Genomic DNA, 23,176 nt, shown 5'->3' on the forward strand with positions numbered 1-23,176 from the left:
AGATAAAGCTCCCAGAACTTAGCACATAATTAGTAGCTAAATGATTTTCTCTTCCTGTTTCTTTTTCCTGAAACTCAGACTTATTCCTAGTGACACTGCTTCCCCCTCAACACTCTAGGTGTTGCTCCTATATTTTAGCTTCTGGAAGAGGACTCGGCATTATCCTGGCTCCCTGCAACTTCTGGCAATTTTCTGTAGCTTTCAGTTAGCAATCTATCTTCCTTAGAAGGACATGGTGGCTCTTTGTATCGCTTACTTCCCAATAAGAACATGTATAATTACTTTTTATTTGATCCTAATAAGAAGGTTGGCTGATATGGAGAGCCAACACTGGCCTGATGAAATATATAAGTTCTTGTTCCTGTTATCTCTGGGTCATTTTTTTTCTTAATCTTCAGGGACTTTGGAAGTTGGCTCACACATCTGCTATCATCTTAAGTGACTTCTCACAGTCTGCTCCTACTCTGACATTCACCTCCATTCCACTTACCAATCCCATGTACAGAAGCACACTTTGGATCTTTTACTCACTTGGAACTGCTCCTTGAAAATTGGAATTTTGAAACAACTCTCTCTGCCCACAACTTTGTAGTCTTTTCCCAAACTCTCTCCCACAAAACCTGTTCTTCAGCCTCATCACATGCTGCTGCTTCTCCAATACTTCCTAGTCTCTCAGTTTATGAACATCCTTCTGCTTCACCTCCCACATGACCACCCTGAATTCCAAGTATGAGCTCCTTCATACGTTCATTCATTCCATATCTCTCGAGCACCTTCTGTATATCAGACCCTGTGGTAGAAATCATGATAGGCCATTACCTCAGTCCTGAAGCAGCTCAGGATGGACTTGGTCTTTTTCTTCATGTACCCATCAACACTTGGATTCTCCATCCCCTTTTCTTTCCTTTGTTTCCACCAAGGAAAATGTCGGTTTTAGTTAATTATTTTCCCCGTTTAGACCTGACTCTAATCACTGCTAGAGAACATCCTATCTCCTTATGATTCCTTACCTGAGCTGGGTCTTCAGTGCAAATCTCATTTCTCAGAAACCCCAGACAGAGCTCTCTTTCTGTACAGCTGTCGTTCCAAAACTTTTGACTCTTTTCTCAAGCCCTTACCTGCTCTCTCACTGAGTGACCCAGCCTGGCTTCAGAAAGAAAATAAAGGCTGTCAGTTATGAAATATCTCAATATCTCTCACCATTCATCCACACTATCCATATTTTTCTTCTTTTTTTTAAAGAGCAAGGACAAGATCAAGCAAGACAAGACATAATTTGCATAGCTAGCTTCTCTATAGGTACTTTAGTTCATCTCCCCTGACTTCCTCCTTAATTCCTTAAATTATGTGCTCTTTTAATCTTCCACTTCTTCTCTAATAGATTCTTACCTTCAGTATCACAAACGCCCTCAAGAAGCTCTCTCTTAACTCGACCACTAAACTTCCATCACACAATTCCATTTAACATCAGCAATCTTGAGAAAGATATCTTCACTCGCTGCCTTCACTCATGAACCTCTCCTTCATTCCAGTGCAATATGGCATCTACCTCCAAAACTAACAACATTGCTTCAGCACTTAATTGCAAATTTCCAGAGATCCTTCAGGCCTCTTATTACTGGAAATGAATGACTATCTCTTGTGTTTAACCATATCCAGTCTACATCTGGCCAGAACTTGACAAGGAGCTCTGGCAAAATTCCTGGACCTTTTCGCCATTTTGCAGTCTCATTCCTCTATCTCTCTAGTTGTGCATTTACTTGGTGCTTTACCTCTTGCTCCATCTCTGATTTCCAGCCAGCATTTATCACTTGTCTTTAATGACAGATTGGCATTCTTTGGCAAATCTTTGGAACATGCCCACAGTGTCTGATGTAAGTCCAGAATCTATAATCCTACTCTATGACTAGTTATCATATTGGTTTCCCTGCTGGGTTTGGTCTGAGCTCTTCTGCGTGGGTGGGACTCTTAAAGTCTGTCCTTCCTTGGTTTTCATGATACTCTTCTCTCCTGATGCTTTTTATACTCCTCTAACCATTCTTTCAAGTATCCTGTGAAATCTCTTCTTCCTTCGCTTCTCACTCTATACACTTTTCTTGGCAGATTTCATCCACTCCCATGGCTTAACCATCATCTCTATGTTGCCAACTCCCAAATTTATAATTCCAATCTTGAATTTTTTTTTCTGAGTTCTATATATGTAACGCAAACTGCACACTGGATAGTTCCTCTAATTTGGACTCCAAATTCAACATATTTAAAAACAAATTCATCATCTTTTTCTTCTAACCTGTACCTTCTCTTGTGTTCTCTACCTCAGTTAATGTTACTTTAACTTATTCCTAACAGCTGCTTGAACATTAAGCTTTTGGAATGCCTTCTCCAAATGGTCTCTTATATCTGTTTCTTTTATCAGTTTCTTCTGATGTAGCCTAAATTAGCCTCTGCATTGTTTCTTGCCTAGATTTTTCCAGTTGTTCTGGTAACTTGTGTCTCTCTCATATTTGCTTCCTTTTTCAGGCTGTTTTTCACACTGCATCCGACTTTACTTTCTAATGGAAGATTTTGCTTATATCACTCCACAGCTTTAAAACGTTTTAATGTACCTGGATCTACATTAGACAACTTGCTGTTCCTGCAACTTAACCCGAGATTTTCACATCTGAAACTTCCTCCTCTATCCAAGGTGAATTACATTTCTTTTCTTCCAATTTAAACCTTATTTCAATGTTCATCTCTCATACAACAACTTCTGAGAGCCTTTCCTAAGACTTTCTGATGTGTTCCCATCCATAGCACTTATTTCTTTCCTCCAAATGGTGACTCCAGGACGCAGGCTCTTATTTTGTGGCTCTTTTGTCTCCTGGGACTCAAAGTACTCCACTAGTTCCACTGCATATCATTGGAAGATAAGAAAAATAAATGGAGGATCACATGTGGGAGGGTTCTATGGCATATGCAACTGGGGTTGACAACCCAGTGGCCAGAACTCACTCACATGGCTGCTGCTAATTGCAATGGTGGCTGAGAATCGTAGTCTTGCTTTGTCCAGGAGGAAAAGGCATATCCTTTGGTGAAAAACTAGTCAATGTCTTCTACACTGAAACATGGGAGGTGGTTAGTATATATGTTTGAAAAGTGAGAATGAATTACCTTATAGAAAGAGCATTACTGAGGTAATTCTATATCAGTGTTCTTCCCTTTCAAATTCCTTATTGCTTCTAACATTGTAATTTAAGAAAAATAAACACTATATCATATAGTCTTATAAGTAGCTATACTATTGGTCAGGAATTTGATTTTATTGCTTAGCCAAATACTTTTATTAATAATATTTATAATGTATAACACTTACTGGCATAATTTTCAGAGATAGACCCCTATCCAAACAACACTCAAAGTGTAATGAAAATAATTTAATCTATATTCCCCATAATAATTTACAACTTGCTCAAAATTACTTTGCAATATTGCCATGCTTCAAGGCCATTAATTTCAGAATCCATCCATTAACTGTTTGGGAATGGCAGACCTTGTGCACATTGCCATCTGACTGTGTATAGGAGAAAGCATGCTGGAGATTCAAATTCTCACTGCACTGCTTCCTGGCTGGATATGACTGACAAGACAATGTAGCCAAAATATCTTCGCCTTTAAAATGAATACTTTTTATTTTTTTTAAAGATTTTTTTTTTTATTCAGGAGAGACAGAGATAGAGAGAGAGAGAGAGAGAGAGAGAGGCAGAGATAGGAGAAACAGGCTCCATGCAAGGTGCCTGATGTGGAACTCAATTCCACGCCCTGATCACGCCCTGAGCCAAAGGCAGACACTGAACCGCTGAGCTACCCAGGCATCCCTAAAATGAAGGTTTTTAATGTATGAGCTCTCAGTCCTCTTAGAAAGTAAACACTCACTTCTAAAATTTGTTTGAAAGTGCCAGTTAATCGCGGCTAGAATGGCAGTCAATAGAGAGTTTACCATTTCTAAGTGAGTTAAGTTAAATCAAGTTGTGTTTAGTATTGATGTCCTCTAGTGATCCTTAAAAGCCAGGGGAAAGTACTATCTAAAATTAGGTAAGGTCCTCCTTATTGCTATGTTTATAATCAGACCAAAGCAGTGCAATTATAGGGTCCATTTGCAAAGGCTGCGTCCCTCTCCAGTGCTCATGCGATAGCACATACCTGTCGCACTACTAAATCGTCTACTGCTGAGACTAGTCAGGAGTTTTTGTTATCTTAATAGCATCATCTCTCAAGATGATATTATTGTAGCAGAAATAACTATTTGCTTATTCACAAAGAGTAGTTTGGAGTTGTTCGCAAAGGGTTTATTCAGGGACCGTGTAAGATTGACACCCAAGAAATGTGCATCAGTTCTCAGTGTGGTATAGACTGCTCTGTCTACACCACAGATGAGAAATGTTCTTATCATCCTATCTAATACTAGTAAATTGACCTGCTTTAATTTTATTTTGTTTTGCCCCAGAAAACACAAAATTGTGAGAGAAAATCCCAGATCTCACACTATTTTAGAAATTAATGCCACTGAAGTTAATAGTGTTGATCAAGTTGAAGTTAATAGTGTTGATCAAGTTAGCACAATGTCTCTATAGTGGTCTTGAAAATCTAGCAGGACTTGAAATTTAGACCTGTGATCCAAAGCTGAGCTACCACTGATTTAGATGTGCTGTGTTGGCCAAATCTTATGAGCCTGCTGTTCCTGGCTCATTATTTACAAAATGGAACTAATGCATTCATTCATTTATTTACTGAGCGTCTACTATGTGGGAGGCATTGTTTTAAGACTGGGGAAATAGTAATAAACAAAATTAATTCCCACTCACATGGAGCTTACATTCAAGTACAGAAAGACAAAGACTACATTTTGTCGGATGGCAAAAGTGCTATTGGAGAGGGAGATACTATTGTGTTTGGGTAGTCAAGGAAGGGTTCTGAATAGGTAACGTTTATGTGAAACTCAAGAGAAGTGAGAGTGAAAGCCATGTGTATATCAGGGCAAAGTATGTTTCAGGAAGAAGGGAGAGCACATGTAAAAAGCCTGAGAAAAGTAATCTCCTTTTTCACCTTCATTATGAAATTGCTGTGAGGATCAGATGAAATAATATATGTGACTTGTATATTGTTGAATATTTTTTTTATATTGTTGAATATTATGCTAATTTTCACTGCTGTTGTAGTCCATGTTTTTGCATAAAGCTTATTTTTGCAAGATAACTATTTTATGTTTTATTAAAAGGGAACAATTCTTAGAGGACATGCAGCAAATACCATAATCTTGAAGTTCACTGGTGAAAATACACTTCATTTCTATATTCAAAGAATTTATAAACTACTAGATGAAATCTGTATGAAAAAAGCAGAGTGTAAAAAATATTGCAAGACAAGTGTCAGGCTGATGCAGCAGTCTGCTGAACAACGTCTGAGATTCAAGAATTCAGATTCTATGACATAAGAGATAGATTTCGCTATTTAGGAACTCTCTTCTCTACATCATGTTTCCCTTTTCCCCTCTCCTTCGCTCTCTCTCTCTCTCTCTCTGTTTTTATTTCTTTCCTTCCTTGTTTTCCTGCCTTTTGCACACAGATCTTGAGGTGGCTTACAAGAAGAACACAAACAATAAATAGTGGTTAAGAAAGAGGAACTTACAACATTCACATGAATATAACTATGAACACATTTCTTAATGTTAAATTTAAACACTGTTAAATATTCCCATGACAAGCTAAGCAGCAGGGAAATTTTATAATTTCCTCAGATAAACAGGAGAAAAGATCACTCCTTGCTTCTGGTCCTCTGATATTGGAGGGGAACAGTTGGCTTGGGTATGGAAATACTCTTGACAAATATTTGTATTTGTTTCTATATACACACAGAACAAATATCCAAAAATTTTTGTGACATGAGGCAGGTTATATACAAACATGTAAACAACTAATTTTGAAAACGGAAAAACAGAATTCAAAGAATGTGCATAAAAGTGCACAATGAGATAGAATTCCATTGAGGGGCTGTTTAACTTTAGTTGAAATGCCCATTTCCAGAGTAAGTCACATAATATTTAGTCATGCATGTTTATAGATAGAGCAATTATTTATTTTAAATATCATTGAAAATTTTAAATATATTTCCCAGCTTCGACACCAACCCCTATCATGATGTGAAAGTCAGAAGCTTTTTTATAATGAGCTGTAGACAAAAGGTTCCATATTCTTTCATTTCTTCATTTATTTAGCCACCTTAAGCTCAAGATTTGCCATGCTTGAGCATCTGCTACATAGCTTTGGGGTCATTGCTTCATAGAGCCTGGGAAAAGAAGCAGGTTCTAGAGGTACAGAACACTGGGGCTTTAATTACTTTCGTTGGCAAAGAGAAAAGGATTTCTGCCTGAGTTCTCCCAGATTGCTTTTCTCAAGTTTACACCAAGTGCTACTTCCCATCCCCCCCAACCCACCAAATCTTTCCCAGGAGAATCATGATTGTTAAACGTGAACGTCTTAATAAGGCACACCTGGAGTGTTGCTACAAATCTAGAGATCCCAATTCAGGATGTCTGGGGAGCAGCCCAGAATCTGTATTTTCAATAAGGACCCAGGTGCTTCTAATGCAGATGGTCTGTGGACCACACTGTGAGAAACACTGTTTAGACAAATTTACTCAAAGGTAAGGAAATCTTTAAAGAAGCTGAATGTTATAATGAGAGACAAACGGTTGGCAGGTGGTTCTTCTTGAGCAGGAGGCTGGGGGCCCTGTAAAATTGGTGGGGGCAGGGAGAAATTATTTCAGCAGATAATTTAAAAATTCACTTTTAAATTTTTTTCCATCATAATAAATGTACATTTTAATTCCCATCACCTGTTTCACCCATCCTCTCTCACCCACCTCACCTCTGGTAACCATCAGTTTATTCTCTATAGTTAAGAGTCTGTTTCTTGGTTTGGCTCTCTCTTTTTTCTTTGCTCATTTGTTTTGTTTCTTAATTTCCACATAAGGGGGAAATCATATGGTATTTGTCTTTCTCTGACTGACTTATTTCACTTAGTGTTATGCTCTAGCTCCATCCATGTTGTTGCAAATGGCAAGATTTCACTCATTTTTATGGCTGAATAACATTCCACTGTATACATATACCACATCTTCTTTATCCATTCATCTATTTATGAACAACTGAACTGCTTGAGTTTGGCTATAGTAAATAATGCTGCAATAAACATAGGGGTGCACGTAGCCCTTTGAATTAATGTTTTTGTATTTTTCAGATAAATACCCAGTAGTATGATTCCTGGATTGTAGTATAGTTCTATTTTTAATTTTTTGATGAACCTCCATGCTGTCCTCCCTAGTGGCTGCACCAATTTGCATTCCCACCAACAGTGCAAGAGGATTTTTCTCCATGTCCTCACCAAAAGTTGTTATTCTTATGTTTTTGATTTTAGTCTTTCTGACAGGTGTGAGGTGATAGCTCATTGCAGTTTGGACTTGCATTTTCCTGATGATGAGTGAAGTTGAGCATCTTTTCATGTGTCTGTTGGCCATCTGGATGTCTTCTTCAGAGAAAAATGTCTGTTCATATCTTGTGCCCATTTTTAAAGCTGTATTTTTTGTGGGTTTTTTGGTGTTGACTTTTATACAGTTCTTTAAATGTTTTGGTTACTAACACTTTATCAGACATGTCATTTGCAAATATCTTCTTCCATTCCACAGGTTGCTTTTTTTGTTTTATTGATTATTTCCTTTGCTGTGTAGAAATCTTTTATTTTGATGTAGTCCCAATAGTTTATTTTTGCTTTTATTTCTTTTGCTTCAGGAGACATATTCAGAAAAATGTTGCTATGATCAGAGAACTTATTGCTTATATTCTCTTGTAGGGTTTTTATGGTTTCAGGTCTCACATTTAGGTTTCTAATCCACTTTGAGCTTGTCTTTGTGTTTGGTGTAAGAAAGTGGTCCAGTTTCATTCTTTTGCATGTAGCTGTCTGGTTTTCCCAACACTTTGTTGAAAAGACTATCTTTTCCCCTAAAGTCAGGAACAAGACAAGGATGGCCACTCTCACCACTTTTATTCAATTTAACACTGGAAATCCTAGTTACAGCAATCAGACAACATCATGAAATAAAAGGCATCCAAATTGGTAAGGAAGAAGTCAAACTTTCACTATTTGTAGATGACATGATACTGTATACAGAAAACCCCAAAACACTCCATCAGAAAGCTACTAGAACTGAGAAGTGCATTCAGTAAAGTCACAGGATACAAAAACCAATGTACAGAAATATGTTGTATTCTTTACACTAATAATGAAGTGGCAGAAACTGAAATTAAGGAAAAATCCCATTTACAGCACCCAAAACAATAGCATATCTATGAATAAACTTAACCAAAGAGGGGAAAGACCTGTACTCCAAAAACTGTAAAACACTGATGAAAGAAATGAAAGATGATGCAAAGAAAGACATTCCATGCTCATGGGTTGGAAGAAGAAATACTGTTAAAATGTCTATGCTACCCAAAACAATCTACTGATTTAATGCAATTTCCATCAAAAATACTAACAGCATTTTTTGCAGAACTAGAACAAACAGTCCTAAAATTTTTTTGGGAACCACGGAAGATCTTGAAGAGCCAAAGCAATCTTGAAAAACAAAAACAAAACCAGAAGTATCACAGTTTCAGATATCAAGTTATATTACAGAGTGGTATTAATTAAAACAATATGGACTGGCATAAAATTAGACACATAGATCAAAGGGATAGAACAGAAAACTCAGAAATAAACCCACGATTATATGGTCAATTAATCTTCAACAAAGGAAGAATGAATATTCAATGGGAAAAAGTCTTTTTAACAGATATTTTTAATAAAATCTTAAAGAATTATGAGTTGACTTAGTTAGCAGAAGCTACATGGGTATCAGAAAAAAAGGGTATTGATTGATCAGAATTAGAAGAGACTTGAAGGCAAGAGGGAGATTTTTTTTCCCAGGCAGATATGGGGTCCAGAGAAGGGACAATTACTAAGGAGGTTGTTCCAGTTACTATAGTTATAATACAACAACTATCTCAAAATTTAGTTTTTTTTAAAAAACAGCATCCATTTTATTGTGATCATGGATTAGGAATTTGGATAGGGTGCATGGGGACTAGCTTGTCTCTGTTTCAGGATGCCTGGGAGTTCAACTGGCAAGACTCAAAGGGTTAACTCAGCGGTTCGGTCTGGAATCATTGGCCGGGTCCTTCACTCCTGTGTGGCACTTGGTTTGCACCAATTTTAGGACTAAGACCACTAACCAGAATTCCCACATGTGGCTTTTCCTTGTAGCTGGGCTTCCTTTCAATATGGTGATCTCAGGGTATTTGGACTTCTTACATGGTGGTTCAGAGCTCCAAGTATGAATGCTCTAGTAAATAGGGTGGAAGTTGCATCATCATAAGGCTGTGAGCCAGTCTCAGAAGTCACACAGTGTCACTTCCACCATACTCCATTAGTTGAAGCAGTCAGAAACCCACGTTGATTCAAGAAGAGAATTAAACTTCATTTCCTCATGAGTTAGTGACAAAGAAATACAGTAAAAGAGCACATGGTATGAGGAATATCATACTATCTTTGGAGAATAAAATCTGGCAGGACCTAGGGAACTGGGTAGCTGGAAGAATGGGAACAAAAATGGATAGATTAATAGTAGTAAGTTTATTCAGTGCAATACCAAATAGTAAAAATGAGTGAACCACAACTACACATATTAACACGGATGAAGCTTAGAAATACCGTGTGTTATTGAAAGTGCAAGTTGCAGTATACTTAATGGTATGCTACCATTTTTATAAAGTTCAAAATAGTTAAAGATAAGCAAGACATTTTTTATTATTTTAGGTTTACCTACATATGTGATATGACCCTAAAGAAAAAGCGAACCGATGAGAAAAGGGAAAATTTGGTGATAGTGGTGACTCTGAGGGTGATAGCTGGCAAGATAAAGGAATGGAACAGAATATACAGGCGGGGGATGCCTGGGTGGCTCAGCTGCTGAGTGTCTGCCTTCGGCCCAGGGCATGATCCTGGAGTCCCGGGATTGAGTCCCACATCAGGCTCCTGCATGGAGCCTGCTTCTCCTTCTGCCTGTGCCTGTGCCTTGTTCTCTCTCTCTCTGTCTCTGTCTCTCTTTCTCTCTCTCTCTGTCTCTCATGAATAATAAAATCTTTAAAAAGCCCCCAAAAGAATATACAGGCGGTTTCTAGGTCCTAATACTGCTCTACTTTTGAGATAGGGAGTGGTTTTGGGTGTTTGGCCCACCTTTTATTAATTTACTGTTAGTTTGTCCATGTTGGCTAGGTGGTTAATTTACATATTCATTCAAGAAATACATATTAAGAGCCTAATATGTGCCTGACATGTGTTAAACTATGAGAATAGAATGATAAAGAAGACAGTCATGCATGGTCCCTACATTTTCAGCAGGGGCTTGTGGTGAAAAAATACATAGTAGGGGAAGAAAGTAAACAGGACATGACTTACAGTAAAATAAGTCATCTCACGGGAGGACAGCAGCCGTGAGGGGCATATGAGTCAGGATAAATCTCTGTAAGGAAAGAACCATCTTCATGCAGACCTGAAAGATAAATAGACAGAAGCAAGAGCATGTGCAAGGAAGGGTTCAGCAGGGACAAGGACCTAACAAGTTTGTGGTATTGAATGAACATTAAGGATGAAGCAGGAAATAGGCAGAGATGAGCTTGGACAGTTAAGTAGGGCCTAGATCATGGAAGGTCTTGCAAACCATTCGCATTCTAAAAGACTCTTGGTTGCAGGGGCCTGGAGCATACCTTGACCAACTCAAATGGGAAGGTGATTTTTATCATAAATATGTCATACCATCTATGGAGCCCAAGGATAAGGGTGGGACCAGTTTACAGGGACATCTCAGACCAGGAACTGGAATGCACTCAAGGCATCAACACTCTCTTGTCTTAGTGCATCTTTTTGTATCTAACTTCTCTCTGCTGACACCTCTGATTCTAAGGGTCACGTAACAAAAAACATGACCACTGACTTTCTCAGTTCCAAGTCTTAAAACCCAGACAAAGAGACCTAGTAACTATGGCTAGTGTAATAATAATGCAGCTCTCATGGAAGCCATATAGACAGATGGGAGCAATTACTTGAGAAAGGATCCTCCAATGTCCTTAACCTCTGTTAAAAACTGATAATTTTCCTAAAGGTAAAAGCCATTTTAATAGGATGGCAATATAACATGATTTGCATATTAGGGAGATGAATTTGTCCAAAATTTGGAGAACTGTTTTGGATGGTGGTGATAAGGTCAAAGAGAGAATAATGAGTTGGTAGCTTGCCTCAGGTGAGAAAGAACGTGGTGTGGGTGGTGGCAGTGGGATTTTGAACATGTGGTGAATTTCTGTATACTTTATACTAGGCTTGAGAGTTTCAAACTGTCATTACAGCACTCTTCCAGAAAGTCTAGCACCCAAAGAGGGGTGGTAAATGTTTTAATGGCCAATAAAAGAATCTTCTCAAGGAGGGGAGTAAGTTCTTTTTCTCTTTGTGATTCCTACAGAATGGATATGATTCACTGAAGCTCACTGTTTTGAGCCCCCTTAATGTCTGCATCTATCCTTTTTGTTTTATTCTCATTGCCATAATGAGGGGATAGATCTAGGTTTAGGAAGTCCCATTTTGGAAAAAAAAATCAAACATTATACATACAAAATTAGACCAGGAAGTTAATTTGTATTTAGACTGGTAAAAGGAATCATAACTGATAAACACCACAAGCATTACAAAATCCATAAAAGTAACAGAACATTTTTATTAATTCACTACTTCCATACCTCCCCACAATTTTTTCCTCGTATATATATATTTTTTTGGCTACACACTTGCTGATCACCTCTTTAAAAGCTAAGGATTGTGTAATAATTTTTTAGAGAGACTAGAAAGACAATTCAGTCTTTTTCCAGCTTAGTGGATTGAAATTTTAAAAATTAATAATAGTTTAGTAAAGTTTCTGTCAGCATCACAGATCATTATTATAATGCCATGTAAATTGCTCTCAACTATAAACTAGTCTCAAACTTAATTGTTTTTAAATGAGTTGCTTTAGACTCTCTGTGAAGTGAGGCTACAAGTATATATGTGTTTTATAAACCTAAATGCTCTAAAAAATTTTACTTTGTACAATTCCATTTTATAAAGAAAAAAGTATAGAGTGTTTATAACACAGTTAAACAGTTATAATGCATATATTGCATTGTCGAATATATTCCCACAGGAGAAGACATCCCTTTTGATTAGTCATCAATAACCAAATCTTCCATGTCCAACTTTACATATCTGATAGTTGGTAGAATTTTCCACAGACTTGGCTTCTGGCTCCATACATTTCAAAATGTGTTTCTCCTCTACCACCCACACCTTTGGGGCGTAAGGTCTGAGGGCATATTATGTTGCAATACAAACTGTGGCCCTGCACCTTCATGTCAAGACTCTAGGTAAGATGGCACTGGGGCACAGGAGCATTTCTGAAACCATATCTGGGCAGGGAAAGATAGTAGTACACGGAAGTGAATGAAAACCACATAAATATACCTTATTAAACCCGAACTAAATCTCTCTCCAACTAAAATTCTTCTTAGTCCATTCCCATAATGCCCCATAGCCTCTCTAGAGCACAAGGAAAGGAAAGTGATATGGAAGGAAAGTAGAGGTGTGCTCTAGACTGAATGTTGGTAGCCCTGCCAATACATGCATGGGGGCCTGAAACTCTGATGGAATGGTATTAGGAGGGAGGGTCCTTGAGAGGTGATCAGCGTTAGTTGAGGTCATGAAGATAGTGATCTCATAATGAGGTCCTTATAAGTGTCTTTATAAGAAGAGGAAGAGACCTCTCTCTCCTCCCATGAGGACAAAGAAAGGCTATGTGTGTATAGAGCACCTCACATGGCTATGGGCAAACCAGGAAGAGGGCTCTCATTAAATTTGACCATGCTGGCACCCTGATCTCAGACTTCCAGCCTCCAGAACGGAGAAAAAAAAAATGCTTGTTATTTAAGCCACCTTGTCTGTAGTGTTTTCTTATAGCAGCCCATGGTGACTAAGGGTGGAAAGAGACAGTGATCTTAACCAATTAATATCTCATTTTTGCAAAGTTCACAAAACCATCTGACTGTGTGAGGTATTGTTAGGGTCTTTTCTGAGGCCTTAGATGAGGCTCAAGCAAGTGTGGTACCAAAAATTGAGCTTCATTAGCTTCAGGTAAATTCATCTTTGGCCACAATCCTAATTCTAGCCCTTAACACTTCATGCTCAGATCATCACATTAACCTTCCAATGAATTTCTCTGGATCAAGTCTCACCTGCTCCTCAAGCAGGTTCCATAACTACTGCAGTAATCTCTCCCAAATACCTTCTCTGCTTAAAGGCATCAGACATTCATGGAATAAAGACATTCATGGAATAAAGTCTAAATCCCTTAGACTGATAGTTGAGGTCTCTACAATAGGATTGCAATTTTTGTTTACAAATTTTTATCCTGTGGCTTTCTACACACACACACAGGCAATTATTAGGGGGTCTACTTAACAATAGGCATTTCCCCAAATGTCAATATTATATAAATGTTTATAACAACCCTGCACAATGTGTAAATGAAAGAACAGACCTCAGAGACAACAGCTGGAGTTGGAAGATAGCTCGGACTGACTCAGTTCTCCTGCTCTTTCTACTGTACTATGCGCCTCTAACTCAGTCCTTGACTCTCTGGGTGAATTTGGATATGATTAAACCTCCATTTAATCCATTCTCTCAGAAAACCTTTTCCAATTTACTCCCTCAAGGGCCCTTTCCTACTTTGAACCGCTACAGTATTTGGAATCTATATTATTCAGTGGGCATGTACACTCTATATGGCCTTGCATTTTTAACTTAATCCCCCTATATGTCCCAACTGCAGCTTGGCTGTAAGATCTTTGAAGGAGGAGAGAATAGTTGATGCTTTTGTGTATCCCTTGCAACACATGGCAAGACTCCCTACACCATTTAATAGATAATTCTAGAATGAATATATTTGTTCATCAGTGGGACCCACAAAATTAAGGTAAAAAAAGGGGAACAGCCAGCCATTGCCTCTCACTATTAATATCTCTACCCCATTATTAGATTATTAGGGGAAGGACAGTTGCCACTGGTGCTCAGTTTTAAACTCTTCTCAGGAGTACAGCTGCTGATTGACAAGACCTCAGAGAATATTAAAACAGCACAAGCACCAGTTGGCACTAGCTGACATAGCGATGCTATTCCCCAAAGCACTACTCTCAGAGGTGACTGGCACACCCATCAGCTTTCACAATGATGACAGAAAATAAAAGGGTTTGGTTCCCTAGGGATCTGAACACTTTAACTGGAGAAAAAGTTGACATTTCCTGAATCACCCTGACGCTTGTCTACTGTTCTCCAGTATAGTTATATTTACCTTTCTATCATATTTATTGTTGGTCTTTATTTTTTGTAAGAACTACAACATTTGATTTTTAAGTTTTACTTACTATTTTCAACTTTGTGTCATAGAACATTTAAAATATATATGGGGGTACCAGGTGGTTCAGTAGGTTGAGCCTCCAGTTCCTGGTTTTGGCTCAGGTTGTGATCTCAAGGTTGTGAGGTTAAGCCTTATGTCAGGCTCTGTGCTCAGCAAGGAGTCTGCTTGAGTTTCTTTCTCTCTCTACCTCTGCCCCTCCCCTGCTAAAATAAATAAATAAACCTCTAAAAAATAAAATATATACAAAAGTAGACAAAATAATTGGACTGATCCCCATATAAGCATCACAAAGCTCCTAAAATTAACATTCCAGGGCCAACCTTGTTTCATTTCTCCTTCAACTCAGGATTTTTTTTGAAGCACATCCCAGAAATCATATTATTTCATCCTTTACTCTTTTTAAAAATATGACAAAGTAAGTGTCTTGACAAAAGAAGCTCAATATGGGAAAATTTAGTGATAACACTTTTAACATGACAAATTTTTAGAATCAGGATATTTGATTTATATTTTATTTAATTTTACAAAAAATGCTTATGTAAAATATCTCTTTATTTAAAAAATCCTGAATATAGAAATCCCGAGTAATAGCAAAAAGATAAAAATTAATCTTGTTCATCTTGTTCAAATTTTGGGAGCTAGCTAGCAGGAATAAGTAAAATGTCCAACCAGTATAAATGTTAATCTGTTGTTTCAGCTGGAAAATGTTTTGAACCTGTTTACCTCATTCATATATTTCTTTCATGAGAAAGAAATTCATGAGAGAGAGAGAGAGAGAGAGAGGCAGAGACACAGGCAGAGGGAGAAGCAGGCTCCATGCAGGGAGACTGACGTGGGACTCAATCCCGGGTCTCCAGGAGCACGACCCGGGCTGAAGGCAGGTGCTCAACCACTGAGCCACCCAGGGATCCCCCTCATTCATATATTTCTATTCTGCCAATCCAATTCCTTAACAAAACATCTATAAAATTTGTTTGACTTCTGAGTGGTCACTGAGTCATTGAGGCTTCCTCAGGGGGGCGTTTTGCAGCACTGATTGGAAACAATAGTCATACAAAATGGGGAAGAGTGTGTTGGTGGCAAAAGTCCCATCTCTTCCCTCTTCAGCTCTCTTGATGTTAGTTTTCCTCTTGCCATGAAAGAGAGTGGAGGCTTGTTTGGACACTCCCAATAAAGTTAGAATGCAGGGCAGGTGAAAAAAGTAAAACAGACAATTTAAAAGACATTTAAAGAGCCTATAATGAAATTCATTCAACTTCTTAATCTTTTTAGTTTCTGATGTCTCTCATTGTCTCTTAGAAAGGATTCATGCTCTCCTCCTGGTTGCTATGATGAGACACATGTGGAACTTTTCATTTTCCTGGATTGTGTAGACTTTAGCTGTCATCTTTACTGAATAAGCCAGCCTACAAGACAGCTAAGTTCAGGCCTTTTGTTATTTTTATTTTTTGTAATAGTAAGAAAAAAAATGACTGATGTAAAAAGAGGAATGCATTTCTAAACTCTGCTGAGGGGAGAGTCTCTGTAGAAGGGGTAAATGATGAGGGAACTAGAAATGCTAGTCTGGGGGAAGGTGTAGAGGTCTCTAAATCTGAGAAGGGGGACAAATGGATAGTTTAGAGGCTTAAAGGTAGTAGAAATCTCTGCACTGTTCCCTTTCTGTCATTACTCTTAAGAGGCAGGACCCCAGGTGTCAGGCTTTCAATCTCAGCAAATCCCTACCCTGCATCTCAGCGCTGGAGCCACTGTGTGATTTGGACAATAAACAGAGACAATGACCAGTGTGGGCTGAAAAAGAGTGCATTTCTCAACCACCTAAGACCTTCAGAATTTACACTGAATCTGGACAAAGGGGGGTAATAGTGCCCAAATAGTAGCCCAAATCAATTTTCCTATAGCCTGTTGATTAAACATTATTTACAAAAATAACAAATGTGCCATTTCTTAAACGTGAGATGTGAAGTAAAATTCATGACAGCTGTGTTTTATATTTTGCCTAATTTTGTTTTAAATTTGTATTTATTTATGATAGTCACAGAGAGAGAGAGAGGCAGAGACAAAGGCAGAGGGAGAAGCAGGCTCCATGCACCGGGAGCCCTACGTGGGATTCGATCCCAGGTCTCCAGGATCGCGCCCTGGGCCAAAGGCAGGCGCTAAACCGCTACGCCACCCAGGGATCCCTATATTTTGTCTAATTTACTTTCTCAGAGGACTTGAAAGAATCCTCAGAAAAATTTTGGGAAGTTTCTTTTAATGGGATTATTATATTTATGATTTTGAAGTTTTTCTTTCATGTTATAGACTGAACTGTGTCCTGTCTCCCACCCACACTCAAATCCATATGTTGAAGCTCCAGAGTCCCAATGTGATTGTACTTGGAGACAGAACCTTTAAAGAGAAAATTAAAGGTAAGTGAGGTCATAAGGGTGAGGTCCTATTTCAGTAGGACTGATGTCTTTATGAGAAGAGAGAAAGACACCAGGACTATGCACAGAGAAAAGGCCATATGAGGACACAGCATGAAGGCAGCCATCTACAAGCCAAGGAAAGAGGCCTCAGGAGAACCAACCCTGCTGACACTTTGGTCTTGGACTTCAGCCACCAGAATTATGAGACAATACATTTCTGTTATTTAAGCCAATTTTAAGTTTGTGGTATTTTGTTACAGCAGCCCATAGTTAATAGTTTCATATATAGGTCCTTATTCTCAGAGAAAATCTATGATATTTTACCCTAGTAGAAATCCTACTGTCAGGTGGCATTGGTTTACACTCTACTGGAAAAAATGCTTCACTTTCTGAAAAAAGTGCTGCAAGGGGCTACAGAACATACTGTATTTTCCATTGAGCAAATACACAGAAAGTGAATGCTCCCCACACAGTGACTAAAACAAGAAGACAATATGTGCAGGTGCCAAGGAAGGTACCACTATGTTAAATTTCACTATAAATACTTGCCTCAGATACTGTGGTAATGCTAACAGCACGTTAACCTTTGTCAGGGTGAAGTTGTTGAATACATGTTAGTTAACTGATGAGATGATATTAACTGATAAAAATTACTTTCTTACTCCCATATTTGCCTGTACACCACCATTACAATTCCTCTTAAAATCTTTAAAGATTGAGAGTCAATCTACTTATGATTTTATAGGCCTATAAAATTGCTAGTTAAATTTCATATGTACTATCCAAAAAGAGAGGGAACAGGAAAAATACAAGGATAAGGAATACCTATTGCTAAACTACCATAAGTTTCTAGAAGTCAAGGATATATCATTGTAACCTTGAGATCCTCAAACATGCCATTTTACATATGGCTGGCATTTATTACCGGTTTAGTGCATGTGACTTTGAGAGAAAAGCGTACAACTAATATGGCTGTAGAATAAAGAATAAATCTTGCATATAACATGCAAAATTCTCTTCCTTACTTTACAATTATATACTGCATGCACGTGAAAATATGCAAGTAGGTTTTAACTGGGTCAATAAACTGACACAAATGTAGGTATTCCTGAATTTTTAGATATTTCCAAATACCTATGGTATTAAGTATTATTAAAAACAAACAAATAGACTGTCTTAACTGGTCACTTTTTATTTGGTTGGCTTCTCCCTCCATCACTTTCTTGAGGTATAACTGACAAATAAAATTGCAGGATATTTAGTGTACATGAAGATTTGATATACACATACACTGTGAAAGGATTTCCACAATTGTGTTAATTATCACATCCCATCACCTCACATATTTACTTTTTTGGGGGGGGGGTTTCTTTTTTGTAAAAAAATAAAAACATTTTTCTAAAGGGAAACTTTCTTACACTGTTGGTGGGAAATGCGAACTGATGCAGGCACCTTGGAAGATAGTATGGAAGGTCCTCAAAAAAGTTAAAAATAGAGCTACCCTACAACCCAGGAATTGCACTAGTAGGTATTTATCCAAAGGATACAAACATAGTGTTTCGAAGGGGTACCTTGCACCCCAATGTTAGAGCAGCAATGTCCACCTTAGCCAAAATATAGAAAGAGCCCGGATGTCCATCAACAGATGAAGATGTGGTATGTATATACAAAAGAATATTAGTCAGCCATCAGAAAGAATGAAATCTTGCCATGTTCAGTGGCATGGATGGAACTAGAGGTTATTATGCTAAGTGAAGTCAGTCAGAGAAAGACAAATATCATATTATTTCATTCATCTGTGGCATTTAAGAAACAAAACAAATAAACACAGTGGAAGAGAAGAAAAAATAAAATAAGATGAATATCGAGAGGGAGGCAAACCATAAAAGATGCTAGACTGTAGAAAACAAACTGAGGGTTGCTGGAGGGGAGATGAGTGGCAGGATGGGGTAATTGGGTGATGGGCATTAAGGAAGGCACTTGATGTAATGAATCACTAAATTCTACCTCTGAAATTAATACAAAAAAGTAAAGAAAAAACTTCCCCCCTTATTTAAGAACAAATACTAGCAAAGATAAATAGTGTCTAAATTCTCTAAATATATCAACTCAGTAATATGACCATTTGATTTGCAATTTGTCATACATTAGTATGTATCATTACATTAGTAGCACATATCATATATTAAAACAACAAGGAAACCATTATTTCTAGATCCCAGGTAAACCCAGGATTCTCCCAGGAGTCAGTGGGAGAAGTACAAAAGTACAAAATCAGGTACAAAAGTACCTGATTCTATGTCTGCAAAACCAAATGCAGGATAAAGTTCCCTTCGTTGATCTATCACTTCACCTCTAAGTATTCCCTGTGACAATTAGAAGACAGGAGAGGGAGAGAAGGACCTGAGTGACCAGGGATGTGGGAGTGACCTACCTGTGCTGCTACATGCATAAGCCCAGTGTGACTGTGTTGGCTGCAGTTTAGCTGCCCTCTCTGCAGGCCCTGCAGCCTAATCATAACAATAGCAGTGACATCAGAAAGCATTTACTCAGTGTAGACAAAACATATAAGTTTGTGCTAGGTGGTTCCATTTGTTATGTTTAATCTTACCAAAAACTCATGGCAAAAACAAAGTTTAACTTGGTTTCTACTCACAGGGAGAAGTCTAATGTCACAAGCAGTGCTAGAATAGAACTGTGCCCATGCTATGGATCAATTTAACCAGTATCTAAAAAGGCTTTCTTGAGGTGGTTCTTTGGAACTGGACATTAAATGATGGATCTAAATTTGCCAGGAGAAGAAGGTGCTGGGCGCTCAAGACAGAGAGAACCAACCTTGAAAAGCATTTGGACATGATACAGCATGACACATTTGGGGAACACTTCAAACAAACCTCAGAGTTTACCAGAACCCCAGAACATTTCTCTTTCTCTTTGAAAAGAGAAAACAAAAGTAAACAAACACCCCAGTGGCATAGTGGTTGTTTTTTATTGAGCCTTTTCTGTTGGCTATTTGACTTGGTATTATCTTTGCAAGAGCCCTACTAGACCTTCTATTTTATAGAACTGTTGGTGGGTGTAATTTTCATATTCTACCCTAGAAAATCTCAATTAAGGTTTTTATAAACTTGGAGGCCTTATTCAAAAGGCTATTGTATTTTATATTTTCAAAATAAATATTTATACTTGAAACTAAATTAGAGATGTTTTTATATTTACATAAAGCTATTTTATTTTCATTTTGTAATTTGCTTAAGCTCTAAAGGATAGTGAACATTGGTCTCTAATCAACTTTCTCATTTTTAAGACAACATGCAAAATGAGGCAATAATTTGAGTTTGGACAATGAAAGGAAAATTTGCCATAGATGTAGTCATGAATTACTGGTTTTCTTTTCTACATTTAACAGAGATAGCAGCATCCAGCTTTAAACTTCTAAATAATATTAGGACACCCTAAGTAATGAATTGCATTTAAGAGAGAATGTGACCTATGACTCATAAATGAAATCAATAATTTTACTATTGTTTATTAGAAAAAAGTCCACCTTCCTCTTAACTTTCAACATGAAGAAGACAAGTCTGAAAATTTTTATGTGAAGCCTTAATGTCCCAAACAAAGGTATAGGCTGGCAATGGACTAAACAGAGAAGTAGTAGAGAATTTTGGTTTCTTCTGCATGCAATGTGAGCATATTTACTTGTCTTAGACTGAAGCAATGTGGTGCATTTTTTTCTGAAATAGCTGGTGTTGGGGGGCACATGTCCCCTTAAGAGGTTGCAGTTTTAATTAATTGCATGGATGATATTTTGCCCACAGGATGCTGCATTTTTGAATCTTTCTCTCTGTCCCTTAGTGTATTTCTCATCCCTGGAAGACTGCCTGCAAAGAAGGGCATCATAGGAACTACAGCAGCCTATACTTCCACAGTTCTGTTTCATGAAAAGGGTCAAGGTCAGTTTCTGGCTATAAAATGTAGAAGCTCACCTCTAAACCAAGAGGAAATACCAGCTTTATAATTTGTCAAGGAATTCTAATCTTAATATTTCAGAGATGTACATGCTCGATAAACTATTAAACATCAACTAGGTCATCCTAGGTAACCACTTTGCATATTTCTACAGTGCAATGTACTTTAGAAGTTTTGGAATCAATGGAAAGAAAAGATTAGAATCAAGTAGAATTTCATATTGCATCTCAGAACTCAAAATTCATGTTGTTCAGTAGTAGGTAAACTTGGCACATATCTTCTAGTTTAATAAAGGCTTAAAAATGTAGCAAGACTATTAGTTTAAATAAACTTTTACATAAATACGGTTACCTAGGAATGCTCAAAAGATCAATGTTTAATTTTCTTGGCTCCCTCAGTGTCTGCCTTTGCACAGTTTATTTGCTCCTCCAACTATACAAGTTGCAGAATGTATAAATCATGCTATGGCTTTTTTTTTCTGGGGAAACTAAGTCATTTCCAGGCTCACAACATGAGTTGAATTATATAGATTCTCTGGTTTCAAGCACCAGAATACTCTCCCTGTTATATGTGGTCACGTGATTCATTATTACAGAGCTTCCCAAACACTTTTGGTCATGACACACCAAAAATTGTCTTAGTCACATGGCAAACTGGAGTAAATGGAAGAGGGTACTCCCAGTGATGGGGCCAGGGGTTCCAGCTTCCCCTGTCTCCTCTCCACAAGCCTGAGAGAGAAGTGTCTTAACATCTTGGTACACTTACAATCTATTCACAGGCACACAAATCAATTTATTTAGAGCTATTTTAATAGCTCATCTAAGAAGTCCAAATACTCATCACCGTCGATTATCACATTTTAGATTTGAATGGGGCCTAAGAAAATTTTTAGACTGACCATTCAACTCACATAGAAGACAACCACAGAGGAAAGCAATAGCATGATAGAGTCAGGGAAGAAGGGATTTTAGAAAGAGAACTAGGTCTGAATCTTAGAGGGGCTACTGTTGAGTATGTTTGTAATCTTAGGCATGCTACTAAGCCACTCAGAGTCTCCATGTCTTCATCTGCAAAGTAAGGATAATTTTAATTACCTTGCTATAATATTTTAAGATTAGAAATAGCGTATGTGAATTACATACCTAACATGGTACGTGACACATAATTAATTGCTAATTTCCTAAGTGACTTTTCTAGTTTATGGGGCAAGATATAGAGCCTGAATTGAAATTCCATACCTCACTTCCAGCTTGGTGCATTGTTCATACATTGTGGTGTCCCAGATATTTCAAAATATTTTGACCCCTTATGGTAAGGACTGGAGGTGTGCCCCCCAAATTCACATGTTGAAACCTTAACCCCCAATGTGATGGTATTAGGAGGCAGGGCTTTTAGGAAGCAATTAAGTTAGGTAAGGTCACAAGGGTAGAGCCCACATAGTAGGATTAGTGTCCTGACAAGAAGAGCTCTCTCTTCATGTGCAAAGATGCAGCAAGGAAGTGGCCAACTGCAAACCGGGAAGGGGGCTCTCACCAGACAGCAGATCTGCTTGTACCCTGATCTTGGACTTCATAGCCTCCAGAACTGTGAGAAATAAATGTTTGCTGTTCAAGTTGCCCAGTGTATGATATTTTGCTCTAGCAGCCCAAACCGATTAAAATACTTTACTTTCATTACTTGGGCTCACTAATGTAGCTCATCAGTTTGGTGTTACCAACCCCCACTTTATCCTACAAAGTAAGCCTGGGGGGAAAGAGATCCTTTGGTAATAATCCTAAAAGCAACCAATATTTGGGGAGCATTTACAGTTTTCAGTGCTTTTTTCAGACTTGGAGCTTCTGAATAACCTTGGGAAACTGTAACAGTCCATGTTTTCACTACCCTTGATGTACAGATGAGGCAACCTCAGTCAAAGAAACTAAATATGGTTGAGGCCTATCACCCCCGTATGACAGGACATGAACAGAGTCTGTCCTGGACCATTGTATTTCCACTGCTTTGCTTCACTGCTGGATTTGTAGCAAACTGCAGATGAATGTGTTGATGGTTCAGACCCCTAACCACATAACAGTGGATCAGTACATAGTGATGAGAGAGGGGGGAATAAGATATGCACTGGGGGTGGAGAAGGCAGGTCTGAAGGAGGAAGGGGACACAAGAGGACACTTCTAGCTTTGCTAGAAGCTAAGAAGTGGGTGAGGCTAAGGCTTCTCCAGATGTCTTCAAGCCAT

The 23,176-nt window shown here is 38.0% G+C and overlaps 2 long non-coding RNA genes across 3 annotated transcripts in view; one reads left to right on the forward strand and one right to left on the reverse strand.

Moving 5' to 3' along the window:
* LOC111090088 overlaps positions 1-23,176 on the forward strand; it is a 90,971-nt gene that overhangs the window by 29,580 nt on the left and 38,215 nt on the right. For both annotated transcript variants that reach the window (XR_005370859.1, XR_005370858.1), the window contains exons 2-3: positions 16,870-16,976; positions 20,832-20,929. This is a non-coding gene — a long non-coding RNA (uncharacterized LOC111090088). The remainder of the gene's footprint in view (positions 1-16,869; positions 16,977-20,831; positions 20,930-23,176) is intronic.
* LOC119867941 overlaps positions 8,805-23,176 on the reverse strand; it is a 155,977-nt gene continuing 141,605 nt past the window's right edge. Inside the window, exons 3-4 of the long non-coding RNA XR_005370861.1 lie at positions 10,533-10,626; positions 8,805-9,663 (exon numbers count right to left, since the gene is read on the reverse strand). This is a non-coding gene — a long non-coding RNA (uncharacterized LOC119867941). The remainder of the gene's footprint in view (positions 9,664-10,532; positions 10,627-23,176) is intronic.

Source organism: Canis lupus, chromosome 15, assembly GCF_011100685.1.
Source record: "Canis lupus familiaris isolate Mischka breed German Shepherd chromosome 15, alternate assembly UU_Cfam_GSD_1.0, whole genome shotgun sequence".
Taxonomy (NCBI): Eukaryota; Metazoa; Chordata; class Mammalia; order Carnivora; family Canidae; genus Canis; species Canis lupus.